General features: G+C 42.0%; 1 protein-coding gene across 1 annotated transcript in view; it reads right to left on the bottom strand.

Moving 5' to 3' along the window:
• Positions 1–18,402, bottom strand: part of LOC135709209 (myosin-IIIb-like) — a 340,664-nt gene that overhangs the window by 256,160 nt on the left and 66,102 nt on the right. Inside the window, exon 2 of the mRNA XM_065231439.1 lies at positions 11,704–11,883. The gene's annotated coding sequence lies outside the window, so the exon portion shown is untranslated. The remainder of the gene's footprint in view (positions 1–11,703; positions 11,884–18,402) is intronic.

Consider the following 18,402-nt stretch of genomic DNA (forward strand, 5'->3'; position numbering starts at 1 on the left):
TTCTTCATTTATCGTCAACAGTCGGTCGCCTGCTGGCAAAACAAATGCAGTGCAGGGTATTTGGGGCGATGGCTATATTCGATCATCCCTAAGGTGTCGAAGATTCCTTGCATCAAAGGGTTGGAGGTGGGTCAAAGACATCACTCGTGTGATGTCTCGCCTCATGTCCAATCACTGTTCGTTAAACGCTCACTTGTTTCGTGTTGGGCTGGGGGAATGTGGAATGTGAATGTGAACAAGGTTACCAGGACGAAGATCACATTATTTGGTCATGTGCTGGGCATCGTGGAGTCAGATTTGAGCTATATGATTGCATTCGGACTCGAGGACCTAATGTTCCAGTTCGGGATGTTTTAGCTGGACGCGATATGGTACTAGTAGTAAAATTTACGTTTATTTTCTATTTTGCATGTTTCAACATTTGGTTTAGCATTTCAATTGATTAGCCTTTGGCTCTTCATCTTTGTTCTAGTTAATTGGTTATTATAATGTGATGATTGCGTTTAGCGCTAATTTACAGAATACCCTTTCTGGGATTGTTTTGGTTTGAATTAAAAAAAAATTGATAACCTACCTACTTGAGCACAGGAACCTACCTAACTACTTAAACTAGGTTGCCAAATCACGAATGATCTCTGGTGGTTTGATCGCAGACAGGCGACTCTAAACCTTTCCAGTGTGGAAGTCTTTTGCTCCTCGAGTGTTTGAAGACCGGCCAGGTGGTGAATCTCAGAATTACGAGTTCGCGGTGGACTGTTAAGGATCATTCTGAGGATCTTGTCTTGGATCCTCTGAAACTTTAGGTGGTGGTACTTAGCACAACTCTCCCAGATTGGCATACCACACTAAATAGCCGGCAGAATGATCTGCTTGTGGACAGCAAGCTTGTTTTTGAAGGACAGGGTGGACTTCCTGTTTATCATAGGGTAGAGCGACCTGATCAAGATGTTACACTTGGTGGATGTCTTGTTCACATGGGACCGGAATAGCAATTTGCTATCGACGGTGAGACCAAGGTAGACTCCTTCACTCGACCATTCAATAGGAGTGCTATCAACATGGACCTTGACGTAAGCAGGCGGAACAAGCCGAGGTGACTTCGAGTGTAGAAAAAGAATGGTTTGTGATTTAGCTGCATTGATACAAATCTTCCAGCTCTTGAAATAGTCGGACAGAACATCCAGGCCTGATTGTAGTTTACTCGCCAGAGCACGGATCACTCGACCCTTATAGATGATGGAGGTGTCATCTGCGTCACCTACTGTCTGTCATCTACCCTGAGGGACCCCTGCATCAACGATGAACGTATCAGAGGGGACATTGTTCAAGTAGACCTGGAATGATCAGCCCAACAAGTAGTTTTTGATGATCTTCACGAGGTAGATCGGAAAGTTGTATCGATGTAGCTTGTACACTAAGCCATCATGCCAGACATTGTCAAACGCCTTCTCGACGCCCAACAATGCCATGACAGATGTATTGGAAACGGACTTATCCCGCTTGATGATGTTAGTAACCCGTGCGAGTTGGTGGATGGTAGAGTGGCCTTTCCTAAACCCGAATTGCTCTTTGAGAAAGATGTTATTGTCATTTGAAAACACCAACAGACGGCTGAGTAACAACTTTTCGAATAGCTTCGAGATGGAGGACAAGAGGCTGATGGGGCGATAGCTTTTGGCACAGGCTTGTGTTTTGGAATCACTTTGGCTAACTTCCAGCATGCAGGGAAGTAGCCAAGCTCCAACCATTTGTTGAAGATAACGGTAAGATGGTTGAAGAAGTCAATACTCAAGTTTTTCAACTCGAGGATGACTACACCATCCATACTCGCAGCCTTCATGTTTTTAGTGCTTCTAATAGCTGCTATTACCTCAAGAGCCGATATTCTACTATCATTCATCATGCACTACTACGGGGGAGTCAGCGACTCTAGACATTGCCTCCAGTACGGCAGGCTCATGGGGGCTCCCCATGGTTTGGCCAAGATTATGTGAAATCACAAAATATTGACCAAGAGCATTGGCCTTTTCAACTGGGTTATGAGTAGGGATGGGTCCAAGTTCTGGTCATCAGAGGAAAGCGGAGGGATCGGTCTCGGCAAAATCGTAATTTTGGTTAGCCTATTGACATTGGTCTTCAAGTGGGGCAGCCTAGAACGCTGGAACTGCCTACGAATGGTGTTACCGAGCCTGATAAGATCTTTGGTTGGGCTGTCAAGGTTCAGAGATTGACTCACCTGTCTGGATGCTGGTACGTGTTGCTCCCTGGCACGTGATATCGCCTCTTCGATGGTTTGCAGACACTGATCGACTTCTTCGAACGACTCCGGTAGAACGTCGTAGTCAATTGCTGTGTCCACACAGCGCTGATACTGCTGCCAGTTGACACGATGGTAATTTCGCCGGGAAACTTGAAACCTATTGGCCGAGGAACCTACTTCGGCCACCATCGGATAATGGTCCGAGCTCAGTTCCTGATAGGCGATAGGTTGAGAGATGTTATCGCCAATGTTGCTGATGAAGATTTCGATGGTGGCATGAGCTCCGGATCGACTCAACCGGGTGGGAGTGTCCGGTAACAGGATGTTATAGTGGACTTCCTGCAGATCGTTGTATAATATTGTGCCGTTCTGGTTTCGCCGACTATTGCCCCAGGCTTGATGCTTGGCGTTCAGGTCGCCAGCGATGACGAAATTTTGCCGCCGTCTTGTGAGCTTGATGATGTCTCTTCGGAGGTCTGCGGCCGAGCCATCCCTAATGTTGGTTTGCTTGGGGCAGTAGACCGCGATGATGGTGATTGGACCAAGCGATGTGCTCACCTTAACACCGATGGGTTCGATAGTTTTCAGCTGGAAGCTTGGTAGTAACCGGCAGCTGATGTTCCGTCTCGCAGCGATGGCCACTCCCTCTCCCCCGGAGCTGGTGTGGTCAAGCCTTACGAGCTGAAAGTCGGGAAGGAAGACGTTCAGCTCGGGCTTCAAGTGAGTCTCGGTGATGACGGCTATGTCGATGTGCCGTTCGTTGAGAAAGTCAACAAACTCGATGTTTTTGCTCTTCAAGGAGCAAGCATTCCAATTTACGATCTTGATGGCTTCACGGTCCATACTTAGTGACAAGGGACAGGGCAGCGTGTAGCTGTTCAAATAGAGTCTTGCATGTGCGCATGATGATGATGATGACCTCGGCCACGAGCGTCACTAGTTCCTCCGAGGTGAACGGAGAATCGTCGATAGGCTCACCTGAGACAGCACCAGCGTATGATAAACCAGAGGCGGTGGGTGAACCTGGAATTGGCTGGGCCGCAGCACCAGCGAGACGATGCTGAACTGTCCGACTGTTGGGAACCATTTGGATACTCGCAGAATTGGCTTGTTGGTTGTTGAGCGGAAGCGGGGCTAGGTTCGGAAAATGTCAACGGGGCTGGAGAGCTGGGTACTGGACTTCCGTGAGTACAGGAACGATGATTACGGAGGCGACCGAGCTGGTTGTTGATTGTGGCCTTCCGACGGATATGAATGAACTCCACTCGCTTGGGACATCCACGATTGGAGGCTTGGTGGTTTCCACCGCAGTTCACACACGTTGGCTCGATGTCATCGACTTGCTCGCAGGACGCAGTTGAGTGAGTTCCAGCACACTTGCCGCAGTTTGTCTTCATGTGGCAGTTTCTGGTGCCATGGCCATATGAGAGGCAGTTCATACACTGCGTTACATCACGATGTTGGGGTTTGTAATGCTCCCAACTGATGATGACCTGAAACAGGTCCCGGATTTTGGATCTCAGAGCCGCAAGACTGGTGGATCCCTTCGTGAAATGCACCAGGAACAACTGATCACGGAAGCTGGTGTTGTGGTTGGGACGCCGGTTCATCGGGTACACTGCCTCAGGCTTGAGCCCAAACCGCTCCAGCTCGGATTTCACCGCAGCCACTTCGATCGGCGGTAATCCACGCAAAACCACCTTCAGTGGCTTGCTCGATGGCAGATCAAGCGTGAAGAAGTTCACGTTGTTGTCCTTCAGGAAACATCCTATTTGTTTGTGCTCCTCCAGGCTGGAGCACATGATTTTGGTACCGATGCTGCAAAGCTTGAAGCGAGGCAGCAGCTTGTGTTTTGTCAGTTCGGCACCCAGCTTGGCAACATCCTTCACCGGCGTGAAAAGCGCTCTCTTCTAACAATTGGGAACGGCGTCACCATCACCATTTTCTTCCGGGAGTACTGCATACTGGTTGGCTTGCAGTACCCGTTTTCCGGCGTCATCCTACTTTAAAGGCCCGCTGCTGACTCATTGGCACGTTTACGCACCATTTGTTTCGTGTTTGCAAGTTCAAGTAAACACAAAGAAAAGGTGGCGACACTTCCACGGCGCAACGCGACAGCACAAAACGAAACAAAATCTAATCGAGAACTCGAGCGAAAATACGGACTGAACAGCTCGACAGTCCAGCAAAGAATGATCGTCGGACGCGATTTGGAGTTTATGGAACTCATATATGTTTTCTTGAAGAATATTAACCTTAGATTGTAAGTTTGATTAACCTTGTGTTTAGTTTGTATTTAGGTTAAGTGTATCCTGATGAATGTGGGCGTCTTAGTGGAATACCTGTATAATGAGAGAGAGTCATCATCATCTTCCTCGCTTGAATACGAAATTTACAGGAAACCAACAAGCACCAAAAGAGTTATCCCCTATACTTCCAACCATTCGTTCCAGCAGAAAATGGCCGCCTTTCATCACATGATTCACCGAATGCAGACTCTTCCACTCAGCGATACAGGAAAGGTTAAGGAATTACAGTACATCTTCGAAACAGCAAGACTCAACGGATACAAGGAGACCACAATCCAGGCAATCATCGATAAAAAAGCGAGAATTCTACAAAGGAGATTATTTACAACCCTCACCACAGCACCTGAACCACTGAAACGAGTGTCCGTCCCATTTGATCAAGATATTACTTGTAAACTAAGACCACAGTTAAAACAATTCGGATTAGATTTAGTTTTCACCAGTAGAAATAACCAGTTGAAATCATTGTTAGGATCCACTAAAGACCCAGTTAATGTTTTAGGTAAAGCAGGTGTATATAAAATAAGCTGTAATCATTGTAACAAAGTACATTTAGGACAAACCAAGAGAATTTAAGCAACTAGATTTAAAGAACATATAGCGGAGGTTAATAAGGCCAAAAAGCAAGAGGAAAAAGGCCTAACATATGATTTCAAATCAAAGGTTGCAGAACACATCTTCACAGAGGACCACCAAATATCGACGGAGGACATCACGATTTTACGAACCGTATCTACACCATGGAAATTTGATGTTGCAGAAAGCCTCGAGATCAACAAACAACGTAATTCAACTTTACTCAACAGGGATCAAGGAAACGGACACACATGGCTTTTCAAGTTACTACCTAGGACACATCAACGAGTAAGGAGCGGAGTACCTGTTCCTATAGAAAATTAAATTTAAGTTTACCTAGTTTCTTAGTCAAAATGTACCTGCGTTAATATATATTCGGTAAATGCGATGTTTTTCTTCAGTCGAGTATTAGTACAAGACACTGAAGAAGTCTGCACATTGTAGACGAAATACGCGTATCTGTCAAGGATAAGCAAATAAAGTAGTGGAATTAAATGGAAAATACTAATCTTTCTCTCCCTCATTAGGTTAAGTGTGTTTTTTTATAATAATAATGGTATAATTACACTACTGATATCAAGTTGAATAGGAATAAGTTCATGCGTAAGTTTGTATCGTAAATCATATTTCAAACCTCCTTCTCCCTCTCCTTCTCCACGAAACTCTAAATCTCCACTAACCTCGAGACGACCGCGAGTAATCGGTTCAATCTTAAGGTGATACTCTAAGGAAGCCTTAGCGTGAAACTTCAAAGGCACAAATGTCAGCTTCCACAAAACATACAAATTTGAAATGCTACTCTCTGTTTGTAATAGCACAGCATGGATCTGCCAAAAACAACGATGCGTCCATCCCTGAAGTTGATGACATTGTGTTGAATAGTTTTTTTTTTGTAAATTAATTTATTTGTACAGGCTCAATCAAATAAATTTTACAGAGCCAAATTATCATTTGTGTTATACATTATTAATATCTTAAATCTAAAGTTAAAATCTTAAGTAACGTTGATCAATATTGGGTGCGACTACTTAGCTCAAATTTTACGAACACTGGTGTTTACTGTTGTACTGCTGTACATTTACAGAGGGAATAAATTCAAATGAATAACTAAACGATACATTTTAAACAAAATTGTTATTATTAATTCTCTATTAATTGTAACAAAGTTCATCACACCTCTAGGGGGAAAGGAAGGTAAGGGTGATTATGAAATGGGAAAGGTGATATTTTAAATATGCATGTCCAAAATTAATGACAGATGATAAAATTTTCAGACTTTTTATGATGGTGGAAATCAAGATGACCATATCTTGAAATAGAAGGAAGAAAGCAGAAATTATCCAAATTGGAGCTAAAATAACTAACAGATGTTAACTTTAGTTTGAGCTGTTAAGTCTTTTTCAACATTCTTAGATGCAAAAGGGTGAAATACTAAAATCCCTTTTTTCAAGTTTTCGCCATTTGAAATATTTTCAAACTTTCACAGTTTGCTTTAAACCCTATTGACTAAATTTTGATGAAGAAAGATCCGTGATTCATGCAAGTTCGATAAATAACAGAAAATTGTACAGAAAGTTATTAATTAATGGAGAAAGGCCATAAGCGTGGATTTGTCTGAAAGGACTTCAACCGATACTGAATTAAAATCCCCCTTAATATCCAAGAAAACAGAATCCATTTGCTCTTTTTAGCAAAAGCCAACTGAATTTCTGTGGAAAGCATCGCGAGACAGTCGTTCGTTCCCTTGCCCCTACGGAAACCAAATTGAGTATCTGAGAGTAGGTGGTTCGTCTCAAGCCATTTGTCCAGGCGAAAAAGGATTATTTTCTCCAACAATTTTCGAATGCACGATAACATCGCGATGGGACGATACGAGTTATGATCTGACGCGGGTTTTCCAGGCTTTTTAATGGCTATAACTCTCACTCGCCTCCAATCATCTGGAACAATATTGAACTCCAGGAACTGACAAAACAAGTTCAACATGCGCCTCTTAGCGACGTCTGGGAGGTTCTTCAACAAGTTGAACTTGATTCTATCAGCCCCCGGAGCCGAATTGCCACACGAAAGGAGTGCGAGTGAGAGCTCCAGCATTGAAAAAGGCTGACTGATCTCGTCTACCGAATTCGTCGTTTCGCGAGGAATCATCTGTGCCGGCACGGAATCAGGACGACTTTTCGCGCGAACTTGAGAATCCAACGATCTGAGTACTCCTCGCCCTCGTTGTTCGAAGACCGGTTACGCATCCTTTGCGCCGCGTTCCAAAGCGTATTCATCGACGTTTCGCGCGATAACCCGTCTACGAATTGCCGCCAGTATCCGCGTTTCTTGGCTTTGATGAGGCTTTTGAGTTCGCGTTCAAGAGCCAAGTACGCTTCGAAATGCACGGGTGTTCCACGTTTCCGGAAAAGCTTAAACGCGTCGGACTTTTTACGATAAACCTCAGTGCATTGCTGGTCCCACCAAGGGGAAGGAGGTTTCCTACGGAAAGACGTTCCTGGAAAAGGCCGAGTTTGAGCTTGAAGCGCGCTGTCCAAGATCAGATTGGAGAGGAAGTTATATTCCTCCAACGGTGGAAGCCCTTGTACCGACGACACGGCTTCCTCTATCGCGGTCTTGAACGTTGTCCAATCGATATTACGGGTGAGGTCGTACGCGACGTTAACGGATTCCGATGGATTGAACCCACTGGCAATCGAAATTTTGATCGGCAAGTGATCACTACCGTGGGGATCTTGGATCACATTCCACGTGCAATCCAACGATAATGAGTTAGAGCAAAGTGTGAGGTCTAATTTACTTCCATTTGAAGATGGACCAGCCAAACGTGTTACTTCTCCATTGTTAAGAATTGCCATATTGAAGTTATCACAGAGGTCATATATCAAAGTAGAACGGTTGTCATCATACAGCTCCCCCAGCCTGTACCGTGGGAATTGAAATCTCCCATGATCAACCGTGGAGCAGGAAGTACCGAACATATATCTGAAAGTTGTTTTAGATTAACCGAAACTCGGGAAGGAATATATACAGAAGCAATACAAAGGCTCTTGCCTTTAAAAATAGCGTGACATCCAACAACTTCAATACCTGGAAATTGTGGAAGATTCCCTCTATGAAAGGAATGACACTTTTTGATCCCCAAAAGTACCCCTCCTCCATGCGAATCCTCACGATCCAGTCGAATAATGTTACAATCATGAAAAGAAAGATCTCAGATATCGATATCGAAAACCATGTTTCACAAAGAGCAAATGCATCACAATCATTATTGTGAACTAAAAACTTAAACGATTCTAATTTAGGAAAGAGACTTCGACAATTCCACTGTAAACAGTGATCAAATCCCCGACCTCGGTTTGAAAATTATCCATCGAAGGAAATGATTGCTGCAAGGAAGGGCCACTTCAATGTCAATTGCCTCAAGAGGGTCTTCACAGTAGGAAGCATTGCCAGAACAATGCTTTTCAGAGGCTCAGAAATATCGAGGTACTTGAGGATAACCCAGAACAACCCAGATGAAGAAGGCGCTCTATTCTTAAAAATGGAACATCAGGGGTTTGGATGTCCCCGGGAGTGGTGGAAAATCCTGGGTATAGTCAGTTCTTCGGAAACCAGGAGGAGTTGAAACATTTTTTCCACCACTCCTTGATTTGTGCAAGCTGATTTGAGGTTCCTGATCAGCGACTATCCGTGAACGGATGCGTCTTCTTTTCCGCGAAGAAGCTTCCGGAAAACTGAAAGGAATTCCCTCATCAGCCAAGCCAGAGTCAGACTCGTCATCTAAAAAAGAGCGACGCGATTTGCGTCGTTGGTCGATGGCTTGGCTGTCTTAAGCATTTTTGCAAAAGACCGCCTAGAACGTAGTTTCTCCCCGCGTTGTTTGTACACCAGGCACGACGGAAGACCATGAGGAGGAGATTCTTTGCAGTACACGCATTTTAGTAAAGTAGCAGCACAGGCGCCATCCTCATGCTTCTCCCCGCATTTGGAACAGCGTGTCTTGCTGCCACAGTGGGAGGCCGTATGTCCCAACTACTTACAGTTTTGGCAGTTCATGACCCTGGGAACGAACAAGCGCACAGGCAGTCGAAGTTTTCCCAACTCGATGTAGTGAGGAAGGGCTGAACCAGAAAAGGTCACACGATACGAGTCTGTGGGGGTAAAACTCTTTTTACCCTCGCTGACAGATACAGAGCCTAGTTTTTGGACATCCAGTATCTTCAACGGGGGAAGCAAGGGGTTCTTGAAACGGCCAACCGCCTGCTTGTCCAAGATCCATAATAAAAATATGAAGGATTATTATATAATTCGATTACTTGAATTTGTTTGTATCAAAGAAGAAAGAGAAGAAAGACTTTCACAAGTGAACTCATTATAGAATCTCTATGAAAATTTATTAAATAACTGTAACTGATCTTTACTTGAATTTTAAAAAATCTGAAAATCATTGAAGCAAATTTGTGTTTCATTTTCTTTAAAAATTCGAAATCGTTGAGTTAAAGTCGGAGTCGGACGATTTAGATCTGATTCCACAGCCCTGTGCACAATAAACGATACTTGAATTGCCCTAAACGTTATTTACCTGTTCCATGAGTCTCAATGAACTCTTTCCCACACAAAAGAAAATCATCCGCCATATCAAATGGCATAACAGAAAGCTCCAATGTCGCAATCGGATATGCAATCACCGTAATCGCGATCACAATCACTTCCAGCTCGCAAGCTAACACCCATCGCATCCAAGGGAAAGGAAGTGCCCAATGTCACACAGACACACGTCGTCGGCTGCCACCAACATCATCCGTCAACGCAACACTCGAAAACGAAATGACAGAAAAAAAAGAGAAATGCGACCACCGGCAAAAGCAGCCAAAAGTTCAATGCTCGCATTTTGAATGCGATCACGACGGCAACGACGACGAAGTTGATGATGATGATGATTATGATCATGATTCAAGACACCGATCAGAAAGGACCATACCCAAAACTACTAATGAAATTGGCGCTGGATGGGCGAATCGGCGGCGACCGGTGAAAACAGCTAATTGGCTCCCGTCAGTCAAATTAACAGAGCAAAAGGTAGCCATAAACAAAACAAAAATTTAATACCTACGACCGGTAATGATCGCCAAATTTTTACTGCAAGCAAAGAACGGTAGAATTGATTACATCTTGTTTACGTTCGGAGAACCGGGAGGCATTGAAAAAAGTTGATTGTGATTTTTTTGGCACATTCGATAACGATTGGGAAAACCGTTGATGAATTGCTAGTCTGACAAAACGGTTTTAAATTAAGGCGAAACAAAAAGAGATCATCAAGTGGGCAGTTAGTCTCTACCATGCAATTATCACACGGCAATTGGGGTAAATTGGCCTGTTATGGACCCTCCCCCTTTAGTAGCAGATGCAGCCATTGACGCCACAATTATTGTTTCGGTAATGATTTTAACTAAGGAGCAAGTGTATCCTTTACTAAGTGTGGCTGATACGTACAATAAATGAATAATTTAATATTACCCACGAAAATCAGCGTTACAAATTGCTTTCACGATTGATCTTTTAAAGGCCACCCGGGGTCCATCATAGAATTGCTTACATCCTATGATGGACCATCTAGAATAAATGACATATTTGTCATAAGAATCAATAGATGGGGATGTATTACGTTTAATTCAATCCAAAAACAGAGAAGACAACCAAATTTAGTGTCCTAATGTGGACCCTTCGTTCATTTGACAGCTTTTGCCGTGCTTTACCATACAATTATTTTTCTTCAGGTTTTAAATAATAGTTTACCAATGTTTTCAATGAATCTGACTTATAAAACTTGCGATGGAATTAACCGCTAAATCGCTCCAATTTAGTGGTCCACTCAGGGGTCCATAAAAGCCTAATTCACCAATGATTTTTCTGCAAATAAATCATAGTGAAACTTTTGGGGCACGTCAAAAATCCACTCACGCGACTGCCTCACTTACATGAAATATTAAATTCAAAGCTTTATAAATTGACATTTACTACCGCGAGGATACTACATATAATCGCACACGTCAAGCGATTAAACTGACAATGATAGGAGAGAGAGAGACCAATATAGGCCCCTTGATGTGGTGCGCAAAGACGAACGCACGAACGAATGGAAAAAAAAGTGAAACCGGTGAAATGTCTTATTAAAATTTTACTCATCATCCCAAATGAGAAAGGTCCATAAAACTCCCTAGCCTCGAACTGTGCGAGTGTTAGTGTGTGCGTTTATGTTTTGATCGGATAGCCGCGGGAGATTTGATCATCGGCAGCAATCATGGTCACGATCGTTTTGGTGTGGTTGGACATTCAACGAAACTCGGAAACATTTTCGGTAAGGCGCGACTTTCCAATTTCAATCGTAATCTGACCCAAGGCATATGCTCATTTGCACCGCAGCCGAACTAGCAACATGAATGAATGTACCCAAATAATGAAATATGATTGTTTAATAGGGTAATTTTAATCTCAAAGGGTATTCTGTGAATCGTTTGAAATTTCTCCGCACACATGTAGTAACATCGAACTTACCTTCAGCATAGGTCCTCTGCGACCTTCAGAGTTGTTTCACTTCCCAAATGCCACGTTTTTCTCGCGTCTGCGTGCGTCTCCCGCCTACTCCGTACCCATTGAAACCGGTTCCAGTTGCAGCAGCGAACTCGTGCCAAGTTCCGAATGAGTCATGCTAAACGCAGCTCTGTCGCAGTGAATCTGGAAATGGGGCGAAAATAGAAAAAAATCGTCATTGAAGATATATACTAAATTGCAGCTCAGTCAACTGACAATGTCAATGTCACCGTTCCAAATTTATGGTGGAACATAATTCGATCCAGTTGACAAAACGACACGACCCGGTTTTGTTTGCTTTGCTTCGAGCCTATCAACCGAGCAACGACAGCCGGTAAAAGTGTGAAGTACGCACAATTTCAGTACCCGGATGGTGGAAAAGCCTAAGTTTAATTTCTCCGAGGTTCGAAAAGGGGTAATTATGCATGCATTGTCCACAGTAAGGTTGTGTTACTGACGGCAAACAAACAGGTGTAAATTTGCGAAAAAAATTCGCCATAGCTTGGTTGGGAATTAATTTGAGAGTGTGAAGTGCGCTTCGCTTTCTTGAGTCTTTCGGTTCGCAGTTGTCTTAGACCAATGGTGAGTTAATGACCGTAATTAGTATTAGCTGGTAGTTGATGGTGACGTATGATTAATCTTTTTTGGCACCTATTAAGTTCATAATAGGGGAAATGGCTCTAATGTTGACCTATGGATCTAAGATTGGGCCCATCGCTAAAAATCTGCTATTTATCAATTTTATCTAGATGAACGCGTCATTAGGACGGTACCTACTAATGGATATTTTTGGTCACTATTGTAAATGGAGTCTATTTCTGAATTTATGTATGGGCCCAAATTAGGGGCATGTAGGCCGAAATTACATCCATTTCCCCTACATAGAAAATACGTCAAACTCTGTGTTACGTAAATATTGCATTGAATTACGCTTTTCAGTTTTGCATAAATTATCCGTCCATCTGCGCTTCCCTAATCCATCAACATCACTGTGGAGGCGTAACTGTCCACTTACCTCCGGTTTATCGCCACTTGATCATCAACCTCATACTGCCCGCCGCATACAAAGTAAGCAGCTCATTTGTAACGTTTTACCGAGCTGCTCATCGGAACCGGAACCGCTGTGTTTTTCGCTTTTGTTAAACTACCCAAAATACATATCATGTTAAATGCAGCTCAACACATCCGATACAAGACACCCCAAGGCGGGTCGTCAATCCTTGCACTGGTGGTGTACCTGTTGGTATGTACCAGCAAACGCTCCAACGTGATCCAACTTTGGTAGTAGGTAGCGAAAGTCGAAAAAAAATCACGCGGATTGACGACGAAAAGCAACACCCGAGATTTTACTTTCATCGGACTCTAATTGTCGCCAATTACTGAAGCTGCCTAGAGCAACCACCCCTGGGAGCTACGATGACGGCTGTCCGACGGGTTGCCGATCGGGATCTGTAGCGTGGCTGCCGAAAAATTTCCCTTGGAACGGACAATGACGTTGAAAAATGAATGTCATTTTACGTCTATTAACAACTACTAACTGCTTGATTGGTGGATCAGATATTTGCATGCCGCGACCAACCGTCACAGTTGGAAATTGGAATTTATATGTAAATGTCATGTAAATTATTTATTTATTTATTTATTTGTTGTTTCATCTCCAATAAAAAATAAAAATCGTACAGACTACTTTACCTAATATTCTTAATCCTATTTTTAAAAGTACTTTTGCGAATCACAAAATCGAAATCCTCGTTAGTATCGTTGAAAGCTCGCAAACAAGCGTCGAATGGATTGGTGAAACCGTAACCAGTCCAGTGAGCCGGCACAGCGTCAAGCTGTGAGCTCCTCAACTGTCGGGGTTGAACTTATAGAGGAACATCCTATAGTAGTTGAGGACAATGTTACCACGCAGTAAGTCGAAAATAACTAGTTTGCTGAATGTTTGTGCGCCTAGCACGTAAGGTTTCCAAATCAATCAGCATACAGCGTGCAGTGTAGTCAGGCAGATTTAGCGGTTTGGAAGGTTGCGCAGCGCAAATCGAATGAAAACCTTCTGAATTTTTTCGACTCTGATGATCAGCGATGCGTGATAAGGTGTCCGGACAGAGGTCGCGTATTCCAGGATGCTACGTACCAAAGTACAGAACAATGTTTTTTGTGCAAAAATGTCTGTAAACTGCCACGTATAGCGTCGAATGCATTTAAGAACCGTAGATGCTTTAGCCGTGACAAGTGCAACATGTTCGTTGAATCTTAACTTCGAGTCGATAGTAACACCAATATCACAAATTGAGGTAACACGCTCTAATGACACGGATCCAATTGTGTATTGGTGGTTGACGGTGGTGATCCTACGGGAAAACGATATCACCTTGCATTTTCCTATGTTGACACTCATACCATTTTCTTGGCACCATAGGAGTAGCCCATTTAAAGGGTGATACGGTCAAAATTTGGTCAATATCAACTTGACGTATTTCTTTCAATTTTGCATTTAAAAAACCTGAACACCCCTCATTTTGAAGGTGTGTGTGTGTAGAATGTTGCTTCTATTTTGATTTTGGAATTCACTCTTCAGTTGTCAAAATGCCGTCCAAGCAAGAAGAGCAGCGTATCAAAATTTTGCTCGCGCATCGCGAAAATCCGAGCTACTCGCACGCAAAGCTGGCAAAATCGCTAAAAGTTGCCAAATCAACCGTTACAAATGTAATTAAAGTGTTTGGGGAACGTTTGTCGACAGCCAGGAAGTCTGGATCGGGGAGAAATCGAAAACCGGAAGCCGCTGAGACGACAAAGAGAGTTGCCGGTAGTTTCAAGCGAAACCCTAACCTCTCTCTCCGAGATGCCGCAAATAAGCTGGGTGTATCGTCTACAACCGTGCATCGAGCAAAAAAACGAGCCGGACTATCGACTTACAAGAAGGTAGTGACTCCAAATCGCGATGATAAACAAAATACGACGGCCAAAGCGCGATCCCAGAGGCTGTACACGACGATGCTGACGAAGTTTGACTGCGTGGAAATGGACGACGAAACCTACGTCAAAGCCGACTACAAGCAGCTTCCGGGACAGGAGTTTTATACGGCAAAAGGAAGGGGAAAGGTAGCAGATGTTTTCAATCACATGAAACTCCCAAGCAACACAGAAAACATCTTCAATTTTTTATTTTTTTTATTTACGTTGCCCATATATCCCTTAAATGGTACAAGAAATACATCGTGATATGAAACTGTTTCAAGTTTGTTGCTTGATTTACTTTAGGTCTCAATAATGGAACTCAACTGTTTCAATATACTGCTTGGATGACTTCTCAAATCATGCATAAAATGGGAGGAGCAAGAATGTTACACTCAAATTGGCCTGAAGTTATATGCTACGTGATATTGTATGAAACACTTGAGCAACAAATCTAACTTGCGTTGTATTTGTTGCATAAAAGTTCCTTAAAACATTATATTTCTTGAAACTTGGGTGCAACATAGTGTGAATGATATGTTTTTTGTATCTATTGAGCAACTGTTTAGAGATGTTACTAAAAAGTCTACGAACCAAGATGTGTTGATGAACCTATTTGCAATCTTGTTCCAATTACTAAGCGTTATGAATCTATAAGTTTTTAAATATTTCATGTAATGTGATGTTGTAAAACACTTTTGGACTACATTGACAAAAGTGGAGAAATCGTAATGCATGTGCTAACATCTGCATAGTAAATGAATCTAACAAATAACCATGGTGAGGAAGACTACGACGAGGACGATAGGATTACGGACGACGGAGGACGATGGTGACTAACGACGATGCGAACTTAGACAAAAACGATAGCCACAGAAGCAAAGTCGAAATTTATTTGAGCACCAATAATAAAGAATCTTTTCAATCTGGGTCTGAGTGACATAGTTTCACCCCCTCCAGTTCCTATGCAAAATACCAGCGGATCCGTTGGGCATTCCGAAGAGATCCCCGATTGCAGCTATTAGATTTGCACCAGCAGAAATGCGGCAGGTCCCCGCTAGCAGCATCCTAATCAGCGGAAAAGTTGAACGCCGGCAGAGGTGATGTTACAGCGGCTCCGACAATTTTTCCGCCAACAGCGGCTGGCGTGGCCATAGTCAGTTGAGAGGGTGTTCCAAAGCGCCAAAAAGAACGGTGAGAATCTTGAGACGACGTTGGATCGATTGTTGCTGGAGCTGTTGTAAATTTTGATGCCGATTTCGAGCTGATACCAGAACTATTGGCTTCTAATGCCAAAACGATGCCACATTACTACTGACAAGTGACGTTTAAAGCACGCACATACTCAACTAATTCTATTATTGTTCAAACTACGCATTTGCTACTTATTTTCAACATTACTGGAACATGGATATCATCGATAATATCCAATGGTGCAGATATGTTAACAAACCGTTGCGGTGTTGTTGCGATGTTGTTGCAGTTTAATGAGAATATTTAATTTTAATTTCCACTCATCTGTAACGTAAAAATTACTTGTTGTTAACTTTTCATGATGTCTTGAAAAATAGCTACATTGTTGTAACCTACTATTTAACATTTTTGCAACAGTTCAGTGAGTTGGATTATATCTGGATGAAACGTACACTACCGGCCAAATTTATGTTGCTATAATGAGGAATGTTAATGTTTGGAATATTTATGAACATACATATTCCAAACATTAAAATAATAAATTTAAGAATTATGGACTAGACAATGATTATGTGAGAGCGTTTTGATTTGTTTTAGGTGCAGGATATCAAAGAACTCAAAGAAGTCGACTCTATTTGCTTATGGTATAATGTTGTTCAAGTGAAGGCTTTGATTTGTACTTTATAGGAATTTCGATTCAAGGCTTTGCATTATAAGCACACGCTATTTATTCAAGATGAGTGAGTGATGGCTTGAAATCTTACGGTTTGTGTAATCGACGGATTTAAACTTCCACAGCAGGTGTCCTCAGCCTGATCAAAAGTGATAATTTTAGTCTATGTAAAGCTACTATATTCGGTCAGCCAGAGCTTTGCTTTGACTAGAACTTTGAATCCTGGAGGTTTGAAGTTACACTAATTATTGGATAGTGTGTGCACCTGTAATATTATGATCGATCGAAGGGTCAAAAATCATGCATTTGTGTAGTAACCGGAAGTTGATGCTACACAGCAGATAGTTGGTATCTTTATTTGGAATTGAATTGTTGTTTCATATTTCTGGAAGTCATACGAGTCCTTCGGAATCCGTATGTTTAGGGTAGGTGTACTGGCTAACCCACCCTAGGTCCATAAAATACTTCTTCGAATTATATTTTAACAAGGGACTGGTACGCCAACATCTTTTCGTAGGCAGCATAAAAAAGTGAAAACGAATCAATCAAAGCTAGGCCCAAGCGTAGGTTCGCGGTTATGCTCCCTATTGTTATTAGTAGATAGAAAGATGCCACTTTCCTGGTTTTTCAGCAGTTTTGCGCTCAATATGCTTCCAATCAGCTCAAAATGAAAATTAAAATGAAATATTAGTACTGAATAAAAAAAGCTGAATTGGTTTTAAAAAAAGCTACCCAAGTACTTTAGCCCTTAGGTATGGCTTGGAAAGTATTTATTTTAAATTTGATGTGTTGATGAGAATTAAGGTTTGTGGCTTAGGGTTGGACTATTAATGAAATAGGGTGCTGGGAGGTGTTTTTTGGGCACCCACTGATATAACGACGGTGCGGCTTCTACCAGCCTGTCAGAACATCTTTTCGGTGATCGTCTGTCAACAGTGAGAACCTCACATTAGAGCACCGAAAAGCACCTGGGCACATTATGTAGAGTGAGCACTGACCATCCCATTGATGATTAAATTTGTTTTGACCATAATTTTGAGCTTTAAAAACGCATCTTCATGCTAAAGTCTAACCGATCGGAATCGAATGAAACCAAAAATTAATCACAAACACAAACAGACCCACATCTAGAGAGAAATATTATTGTTCTGAAAATTCTGACCCGCAATGTACATAATCAGTATGCTGTTGGTAAGACTGACAGCCATATGCAATCCTCCGGAAATAAATATAATGAAAATATTTTTCAATTTATTCATGTTTCAAACCATATCAACATAAAAATATGAAATACTTATTACAGCTGTATTTTTTTCTAATAGTATGAATTAAATTGATTTTGCGAAAATAACTTTTTTATTTTAACACTACAGATTTGTGACATCAATTTGATAATTTTCAGGAGGCGCGTATATTTATTCGAAGTTAAATGTTTCGTTTCACCATAAAACTTGAAGCGTTTGAAAAAAATTGGAATAGACATCAATTCTTTGAAGTCATTAATTTCATATGTTTATTCTAATTACTTTTTTCTACGATTTTTCAGTTCAAATAAAAGCATCAGTATGTATTTTCCGCTTAAACACACCAAAATATCCAATACATATATATGGTTAACTAAAATTTCGTTCATATGTATTCGAAAACATCACTGTACTGTTTTAACGATGTCAGTTAAACATTACAGTTAAGTCAGCCCAAACCACATTTGCAACTTGTGTCATTAAAATATTATATTACATGGAACTTATTTGCAACACCTTTTGCAACAAACATAAGTTGCAAAGAGACTCCACCTTCTACGCTTTTTAAGGTACAATGAAGTTTTATGTGCGATGCGT

This window comes from Ochlerotatus camptorhynchus, unplaced genomic scaffold (genome assembly GCF_037179485.1).
Source record: "Ochlerotatus camptorhynchus isolate MF236.1 unplaced genomic scaffold, CSIRO-AGI_Acam_v1.1 ptg000357l, whole genome shotgun sequence".
NCBI classification, from domain to species: Eukaryota; Metazoa; Arthropoda; class Insecta; order Diptera; family Culicidae; genus Ochlerotatus; species Ochlerotatus camptorhynchus.